Source organism: Palaemon carinicauda, chromosome 20 (assembly GCF_036898095.1).
Source record: "Palaemon carinicauda isolate YSFRI2023 chromosome 20, ASM3689809v2, whole genome shotgun sequence".
Lineage (NCBI taxonomy): Eukaryota > Metazoa > Arthropoda > Malacostraca > Decapoda > Palaemonidae > Palaemon > Palaemon carinicauda.
The window spans coordinates 37448811-37458906 of NC_090744.1; the positions used below are offsets into that span (position 1 = coordinate 37448811).

Below are 10096 nucleotides of genomic sequence, written 5' to 3' on the forward strand. Positions count from 1 at the left end.
TGTGTGGGGCTGTTGGAGTCGCCTTCCTTACTTCTATATGGAAGCAGGAGGGATGACATGTCAGGGAAGAAAAGAGCCTTCCAATCTGATTTTAGGGAACTGCCTTCCACCAACTGAGTCTCCTATTTCAAGGATGAAAGGTTTGTTTTTGTGTAGGAACAAATTAAAAATTTTCAAAGTAATTTGTAATTTCCCAGCTATACTAACCTTAGTCCTCTAAGTTATACTTCCATCCTCAACCACCTCTCTCAATCTTTGGGTTAAATGTTAAAAGTAAAGTGATAGTGGTAGGCAGGCATGTGACGTCCCCGCTAACTGCCGCACCTACCTTGTTAATGATTCAATGGCCATTACAGCTCTGCTGAAGATCTTAATCCTATTTTAAGGATTTGAGTTTATATTGCTGGTAAAAATGCAAATTATTTTGAAATTTGAAAAGTTTGAAAAAATTTAAGATAATTTATGCCTTTTTTCATACAATGTGCTTTTGTTTGTTTCAGTGAGCTCCAGCTAACGTGGAAATGTTCACCAGAGCTAACTGCTTCCTCTTCTTCCATGAAAGGTTCCTTTGGTTTGGTGGGTTCCTGTTGTTGGGAAAGGTAAGTGACCATGAACAATTTTCTACGCTATTTGCTCTTTCCACATTAGCAAATACCGTACTGTAACAACACAACTGACAGATCAGGAATTTTGATTTCCAGTAAACAGCAAAATCCAGTGAATAGCAAGTAATCAATCAACAAGCACAGTTTTTAGGTGGCTCAGTCACTCACTGTCCAAAGGAAAAGGCAACCCTTTTGGCTGATGTTTTTGACAGTAAACAGAGTAATGAAAAACTTGAACGTCCTCATTCCTGTTTTCCTGAGGCTAAACTAACTAGTTTAGCTTTTCGATCTCGTGAGATTAAAGCTCTGTTGGTGGACCTTGATGCTTATGGAGGTGTAGACCCAAATGGTATTTTTCTTTTGTTTTTTGTAAAGACAGCAGATTTCTTAGCTCCAAAGTTATGTTATTTTGCGCAAGTTAGCAAGAAGAGGAGCTTTAAGCACTTGTTGGAGAATTGGTAATGTTACTCCTCTATGTAAATGTGTTTGTGGTAGGTCAAGTCCCACTGATTACCGCCCAATTTCCATAACTCCCATATTATCTAAAGTTTTTGAACGTCTTCTGGCAAAACGTCTTAATAGGTTTGCTGAAGGTAATCATCTACTCCCTAGTTTGCAATTTGGTTTCCGTAAAGGCTTTGGAGCATGTGATGCCCTTCTTACAATCTCCAATGCTGTACAGAAATCCCTTGATTGTGGTCAGGAAGTTTGTATGATTGGCCTTGATTTTAGTGCTGACTTTGACCGTGTTAATCATGAGGCCCTTGTTTTCAAACTGAAACAGTTGGGAGTGGGTGGGTCGTTTCTTAGCATTATTATTGATTTTTTAAGTAATAGATCTCAAAGAGTTGTTGTTGATGGGCACCATAGTGATTGTAGGAATATGATATCCGGTGTTCTACAGGGTAGTGTTCTTGGCCCATTACTTTTCATACTATATACACATGACATGTGGTTTGGCCTAGAAAACAAGCTTGTTGCATATGCAGATGATGCTACAGTACTCTCTTTGCATCAATTCCATCCCCTGAATGTAGATCTGGGGTTGATGAATCCCTTAATAGAGATTTAGCTAGAATTAGTGCATGGTGCAAATTATGGGGTATGAAGTTGAATCCTAACAAAACTCAAAGTATGATTGTAAGTAGGTCAAGGACGGTGGCTCCTCAACATCCGGATCTCAGTATTGATAATGTTTCTTTAAATTTGTATGACTCTTTCAAAATTTTAGGTGTGATTCTCGGCAGCAAATTTACTTTTGAGAAACATATAAGGTCTGTGTCTTCTTCAATTGCACAAAAAATAGGCTTATTGAGAAAGTCTTTCAAGATTTTCGGTGATCAATCTATTCTGAAGAAGTGTTTTAATTCTTTCATTCTACCTGGTTTTGAGTATTGTTCTCCAGTCTGGTCTTCAGCTGCTGATTCTCATCTTGATTTATTGGACAGAAACTTACGGTCTATTAAATTTTTTATTCCTGATCTAGATATTAATCTCTGGCACCGTCGTTTAATTTGTTCATTATGCATGTTGCATAAGATTTTTCATAACTCTGACCATCCTTTACATTCAGATCTCCATGGACAATTCTATCCTGTTCGTAATACGAGGCAGGCAGTTAATTCTAATAGCCAGGCCTTCTCCATCATGAGGCTGAATACTACGCAGTACTCAAGAAGTTTTATTCCAGCTGTTACCAAGTTGTGGAATGATCTTCCTAATTGGGTAGTTGAATCAGTAGAACTTCAAAAGTTCAAAGTTGGAGCAAATGCTTTTTTGTTAACCAGGCTGACATGAGTCTTTTTATAGTTTATTTATGACATATTTGTTTTTGATGTTGTTAATAGTTTATATATGACATGTCTGTTTTGACGTTGTTACTTTTCTTAGAATGATTTAATGTTAATTTGTTCTCTTCATTTATTTATTTCCTTATTTCCTTTCCTCACTGGGCTATTTTTCCCTGTTGGAGCCCCTGGGCTTATAGCATCTTGCTTTTCCAACTAGTGTTGTAGCTTGGATAGTAATAATAATAATAATAATATACAGTAATTCTTATGTTGTTCTGACAATGAATACAAACCCTTTTGCTATTTATAGGGATTATACGTTTGGCTATGCTGGAAGACTAGCCATAAGAATTTAAGCGAGGTGTAACTACCCTACCACTATTAGGAGGTAGGGGGGTAGCCAGCTATCCTGCTCTCTCTCTCACACACACACACACACACACACACACACACACACACACACACACTTGTGTTGTCTTGTCAATTTTTACGTTTGGCTCGGTGATAGTAGACGTTCCCCTCTCGCTCAATACGCATCTCCTTTACTGGCCTTTGAATTGATGTTTTTACTTACTTTCTTGCTTGTGTTTTTACATAAATTTACACATTCATCTAATGTTTGTATATGTGTATATATATATATATATATATATATATATATGTGTGTGTGTGTGTGTGTGTGTGTACCTACATACATTTGTACCTATATATATATATATATATATATATATATATGTATATATATATATATATATATATATATATATATATATATATATATGTATTTTTGGGCTCAAGCCATGTCGTCCTGATGGAAGTTCCTATAGGGTAGCTTCCTAGGGTATATTACAACTACGGCGATATTCCCAGAGAATTTACCTTAAGGTACCAGAATTCTAACTCCTGGAGCGAGTATCCCTCGTGAAAGGGATATCGCGACATATCAGAGGACGTATTCTAGACACGTCACATGGCAATCTACGACCTGAACAGAGATTCGTCTCGTAGGAGGGAGATTGACGAGATACGAATTCGGGAAAGAAAAAGGGGAGCCGCTCCCAAGGCTTCCCTATCCCCCGATTCGTATGCGTGCCTGGCGCCAATCCTGGCGCCATCTGTATTCCTTTTTGCGTAGCTTAACAACTCGGTGTTTTTTTCCTGTTTTTCTCGCAAATCTTGGATTTATTCAGCTTTTCATGGCTTCTTCGTCTTCGTTGACCTCGGATAAGTTGAGTATAGTGTCTGTTATGTATAAATGTAGGCTCTTGGTAAAATTTTGAGTGATTAATAGGATTAATCTTTGATACAAGAGCCGTAGCCTACCAGAGGTGTCCTGGACACTGTCACTCGCTAGGTATAAATTAGTTAGTCAGAGTGACATTCCTGGTTGTTTTGCTTAATAAATTTTAGCTATTTAGCTTTACATAGGATTTCCTTTCGTGCTTAGTATTATTTGGCGAAGTATTCGCCATTCTGGCCTACGCTAGGCCATGTAGCCTAGTCGTTTGGTCCTAGTACTTAATGCATGATTTTGGTTTTTCCGAGTGTAATTAAAATTTTATTGAAGCTTTAGGCTATATTTTATACATTTTAGACTGTGTGGAATATTTCCAAGATTGTATACGTGAGAGTTTCGGTGAATCAGGTAATCGATTCTCTTGGTGCCTAGGCTAATTGCTTATGGAGCCTTAGTATACTTTATTATACTCCCCGGTTGCTTTCTTTTCTTCGGAGAAGGTATGCAATCCCTTTCCCTCTGTTTAAGCCTTGGGCTTATCCCTAAGTGGTTTTTTCCGAATTTATTTTCGATAAAACTATACTAGGGTGTTACTGTACCTTCCTGTTCCAGCAGAGTCTGGTTCAAAGAGGGACAGAACAACAGAGTTTTTAGTCTGAGTCCGTGTTGTCGGGCTTGGGGCAGAGTCTCCCTCGCTGACCTAACACTTACAAAGGGAGCTTAGCTCCCTTAGGTCACTATCGAAGGTTTCTGTAGTTATGATTCCTTCTTGTGTGATCGACCAGACTAAGTCCTGTTGCTGTTCTCGGGGAGGATAAAATCTTCCCTTGGGAGTAGCAACGCCTTCCTTGCTTTGGTGCTCTGGAAGCTGGCAGGTATTATACTACTGTGCTGGCCCTTTCCCTTAGATCTCCCTTAGGCTAAGACAAAGTTCTTGGCTGCGGGTGATCTGTCACTAAAGCAAGGTTGGCAGGACCCTCTTGTCCCTTCCCCCTCTATCTCCGTAATGGCCTAGCCATTACTGTACTGTACCTTGCCGGCCGGCAGAGCTGGCCGGCAGGGGTATTACTGTACTGTATGTCATTCTACTTCTGGACCTAGTATAGGTTGGGATGTGGAATTGACTAAGCCCATTGCCGGCCGGCAGAGATGCTGGACGGCAAGGGTCTTATGTTTTCGAGTGCTGCCCGGACCTCTCTTGGTCCCTCATCCATGCCTGCCGGCAGAGCCGGACGGCATTGATCAAGGAAGCCTGAATTAAGTTTCTCCCCTTCCTTATATGCACTCTTTCGGTTGCCGGGCTTGGGGGGTTGTGTACACTCTTATCCCGGCATCCATTCTATTTTCTTCTAGTGCTGTACCTGTCCCGGCTGCCGGCCTATGAGGCCGGCAGCCGGGCAGGTGTAGTCTTCTGGTTCTTTTGCTGCCGGCTGGCATCGGTCTTGTACCTTTGCCGGCCGGCTTATGTCAGTCCTTGTCTGCCGGTCACCAAGAGTGTGGCCGGCAGCTGGGTACTACCTTGTGTAGTTGCTGGCCGGCAATCATTGCCGGCCAACACTGGCTGTTGCTGGCCGGCAGCTGCTGCCGCCAGCACAGGCATTTGAACCAGAGGGCTGCCGCCCTATAGCTGTTAAGTAGTATACTTTAAAGCTAATTGTGGTGTGTGCCGGCCGGCAAAGGCAGGCCGGCACACATCTTCCTATACTGTACTAGTATTCTTCTGTATAGCATATACAGTAAGAAGAAAACTATAGTAAAAGTTTAGGTACAGCACTGTATCTTCTAACACTATTGTGTTTTCTTGCACGGCCCTTTGCTGTTGCCTTCAGACAAGAAGCAGAGTTCTTCCCTGTCTATTATCCCGGATTTTAAAATCATTGCCTAGGTGTGAGCTCCACCTGTTTCCTCTGGAAACTTTGCACTGGTTACTCTAGTAGAGATAAACCATTTTGATTTTATTATCTGGAAGGCTGCAGCAATGGGTTGTGAGGGAAACACAAGTGTGTGTCTTTAATTTCTGAATTGTTATGCTATACTATGCATATCCAGTGATACATAGTTCACTTGATACTCATGGAAATTTCTTCTCTTTACAGAAGGACACTCCGAAGTGGGGAAGTGCTTTCTGCAATGTCAGCAGCAAGAACCTCTGCGGACATGAGTTTTGTAGGAGACACGCAGCATACGCTGTCTCCAAGGATGATCTCCGGTATTGGGACCCTCAGGTATGTACTGTGTGCACTAACCTGATTAATGAGACATTTAAATAGCTAGGAAGAAGCTTCGTACCTGGGTAAGGGGCTTCCAAAAGTACACTTCTGGCCCTTATCTTCCAAGTGAGAAGATGAGGGCGTATCTTTTCCCTAAGGCATCAGCTGATGCAGTGATTCCCCAGCCTCAAGAGGAGATCCCCTAAGTTCAGATCCAGGTGGATGCTGAAGTCGCGGTCGCGATGCAAGACATCCAGCTAAATGACAGGATATCTGATGTGGACGGGTGTCAGGAGGAAGACCTCCTTGCAGAAGCCCAGGATGAAGTTCAAGTCCCTCTACATCGGCCGGTCTCCCAGTAGAGCTGGGACAGGCCCTCTCTTCTATTGTTGGAATGATCCAACAAATGCAGAAGGAGAATCAGGAGAAGGCGGCTGCAATGGAACTGCGAATGCAGTGCCTTGCAGAATCACATGGGCCCCAGAAAAGCTCAATGTGAAAGACCTTCCTTTGTGCTCGGATGCTAACCCATGGAGGTATGCTGAGCACATGTCGATGACGACTGGAAAGATCGTCATCTCGGATATGCTGGGCTCAGTTCCCCTGGAGGGTGGAATTCTGGCCCAGCAAGGCACCATATCCGGACTGTTATGTCCGGCTGAGGAAGGAACCAGCTTCAAAGGAGGAGGCAGAGCCGAAGGAGGTCATAGTGATGACCATGCTAAGGCTCAAGCTCTACTTTCATCTTCGATGAAAGAGAGGGGCTTCTCTAACTCAAAGGTAGCTGCATTGAATAGGAAGCTCCCTTCCTTTGTGTCCTCGCCTACTAGAGCCTTCCCCCTTTTACAGAAAGGGTTTCTGGCTGTACTAAAAGCAATCGAGGCCGGCAAGTCTTGCCCCTCCCTAGAGGAGTGTAAACCCTTGTCGCTGGCCCTGCCTATGGACCACAAAGATTGGAAGGACGTCCATCTTACGTTCTAAGTGGGAAAGTTGGAGGCTGATATTGCCGGACGTCAGTTCGGCAAGGACCTCCCTAAGCTGTCTGACTTTCTTTTGCGAAGTGAGTTCGATACAAAAGAAAGACTGACTGCCTCAATGTCTCTTCAGAATACTCTCGAGACGATGGCAAGTGACCCCAAGGTCCATGAAATGTTCATGGTAGTGGCCAAGCCTCATCTGGCCACAGTGACGAAGGACCTTTATGGCTTCGTCAAGGCAAGGAGAGCTTGTAGGGAGTTCGTGTTTACCTCGGCTACAGTGAGGCACGAGATAAAGAAACTAATCTCCTCCAACATTTGGGGAAAAGACCTTTTTCCCTACCGACTTGGTCAAAGAAGTTTTTGATAAAGCCACCTTGGAGAATAGAAACCTTCTCCAGAAGTGGGACCTGGCTATCAAAAGAAAGTCTTCCCCGGATGAGGGTCCTCAACCAAAGAGGAAGACTATGAGGACTAGGCTACCGTCTCGGCCAGCCAAGCCTCTTAGACAGCAACAGCAACTGCAATTGCCATTGCCCCCAGTGCCCCAGATCGTGGCACAAACCCCGACCACCTTTCAGTGGGTACCCCAGGCCGTGTCGACACAGTCCACGGCTTTCACCCCAGCGTTCGAAGGGCAGTCTACTTCCTTCCGAGCAAAGCCTAGAGGAGCAGCCAGAGGCTTGTCTAGACGCCCCTCAAGGGGAAGGGGATTCAGGGGTGGTCGTGGTCAGGAAGGCAAGACCTCAGGACGGCAGTCCAAGTGAGGTGATACCGGTAGGAGGGAGACTTCTGAAATTTCGGGATCGGTGGACCTTCGATCCCTGGGCCCACAGCCTACTCAAGAATGGATTGGGCGGGAGCTGGTACAGCACTCCACCCCCGTACCTTCGGTTTTTCCAACACTCCACCCCCGTTATGGAGGAGTACGTTCAAGAACGGTTGGAGAAAAAGGGTGAAGCCCATCAATTTCTAAGGGAGGCTGTTTTGTGTTCCCAAGAAAGACTCGGAAAAGCTCAGAGTCATTCTGGACTTGTCGCCACTTAACAAGTTCATAGTGAATTGCAAATTCAAAATGCTAACACTGCAACACATAAGGACCTTACTGCCCAAGAGGGCATATTCCGTCTCTATAGACTTGTCAGATGCCTACTGGCACATTCCAATTAGCCATCGACTCTCCCCCTACCTAGGGTTCAGGCTACAGCGAAGACTATACGCCTTCGGAGCCATGCCATTCGGGCTAAACATAGCCCCAAGGATTTTTACGAAGCTTGCGAGCGTAGCTCTCAAACAATTTCGCCCAAAGGGAATTCAGGTAGTAGCCTACCTGGACGACTGGTTGGTGTGGGCAGCATCCGAGACAGAATGCTTGCAAGCTTCCAGTCAGTGATCCAGTTCCTAGAGTACCTAGGCTTCAAGATCAACAGAAAAAGTCTCGACTTTCTCCATCTCAAAAGTTCCAGTGGCTAAGATCCACTGGGACCTTTTGTCACACCGTTTCTCCACCCCAGCGAAGAAAAGGAAGGAGATAGCGGGTTCTGTCAAGAGACTTCAAGATTCCGAAAGGATATCAAGACACGAGCAGGAGAGAGTACTGCGCTCTCTCCAGTTTGCTTCGGTGACAGACCCAGTGCTAAGAGCACAGCTAAAGGATGCAATCGGAGTTTGGAGAAGTTATGCATCAAACGCGTGAAGAGATCTGAGAAGACCAGCCGCTTCGGCTAAGTACTCTTCTCAGGCCTTGGTCCCAAGCCAGACATCTAAAGAAGTCAGGTTCTTCTTCAGCCACCTCCCCCGTCGGTGACGATTCACTCAGACGCCTCAAAGGAGGGATGGGGAGGTCACTCTCATCGGAAAAAAGTCCAGGGGACTTGGTCCAGGCTATTCAAGACCTTTCTCATAAAACTTTCTAGAAGCTAGGGCAGTGCTCCTTACCTTAAAGAAAGTCTCCCCGCGTCATTCGTTCCACATAAAGTGGTAATAGACAGCGAGGTAGTTGTAAGATACTTGAATTGACAAGGATCGAGGTCACCACCTCTCAACCAGGTGATGTTGGCCGTCTTCCGATTGGCGGAAAAGAAGAAGTGGTACCTGTCGGCAGTTCACCTTCAAGGAGTCCGCAATGTGACAGCGGACGCTCTATCCAGGTTCACACCGATAGAGTCGGAATGGTCCTTAGACGCAGGATCATTCTCCTTCATTCTGAATCAGTCCCAGAACTGCAGATAGACCTCTTTGCGACGAAAGACAACAAGAAGTTGCCCCTGTACGTGCCCCGTACGAGGACCCCTTAGCGGAAGCAGTGGACGCGATGTCCCTCGACTGGAACAGATGGTCCAAGATTTATCTGTTCCCTCCTCACAACCTTCTGTTGAGGGTCCTCAACAAACTGAGATCCTTCAAAGGGTAGCGGCAATAGTGGCCCACAAGTGGCCGAACAGCGTGTGGTTCCTCCTGGCATTGGAACTGTAGCTGAAGTTTGTACCACTACTAGATCCAGTTCTGACCCAGCGAGTCCAGAAGTCAACTGTCTGCGCTTCATTACAGAAAACCCGGACCCTGCAGTTCATGATTTTCTCTCCCTAGCGGTGAGAAAGCGTTTCGGGATTTCGAAAGCCAGTATAGACTTCATTGAGGAATATAAATGCAAATCTACTAGAAGGCAATATGAGTCATCTTGGAGAAAATGGGTGGCCTTTTGTCAAGGCGAAGATTCCGCAGGAGATCTTGACAGACTTCTGCTTATCTTTTTTCCCCACCTCCATGGTCAAGGGTTGGCAGCGAACACGATTTCAGCGTGTAAGTCTGCTTTGACAAGACCCATTCTATATGCCTTCCAGGTCGACCTAGGTAACGAGATCTTTAATAAAGTCCCGAAAGCCTGTGCTAGGCTCAGACCTTCAGCACCTCCAAAGCCCATTTCATGGTCTTTAGACAAGTTCTTCATTTCGCTTCTCTGTTGAGCAATGAAGAATGTGCGTTAAAGGATTTGACACAAAAAGTTATTTTCCTAATTTGCACTCGCGTCCGGGGCCAGGGTTAGTGAAATTGTAGCCTCTCGAGAGAGGCAGGTCGTGTTCAGTTCCTGGATGGGGAAGAACTGAACCTGTTTCCGGATCCTACGTTTCTCGCCAAGAATGAGTTACCCACCAACAGGTGGGGTCCCTGGAGAATCTGCCCTCTGAAAGAAGATGCATCTCTATGTCCAGTAGAATGCCTAAAGGTCTATCTTCATAGAACTTCAGACTTCAAGGGTGGTCAACTATTCAGGGGA

The 10096-nt window shown here is 44.8% G+C and overlaps 1 protein-coding gene across 1 annotated transcript in view; it reads left to right on the forward strand.

The window, feature by feature from the left end:
* Positions 1–500: 500 nt before the first annotated feature.
* Positions 501–10096, forward strand: part of LOC137660281 (glycerol-3-phosphate acyltransferase 3-like) — a 124119-nt gene continuing 114523 nt past the window's right edge. Inside the window, exon 1 of the mRNA XM_068395058.1 lies at positions 501–599. The gene's annotated coding sequence lies outside the window, so the exon portion shown is untranslated. The remainder of the gene's footprint in view (positions 600–10096) is intronic.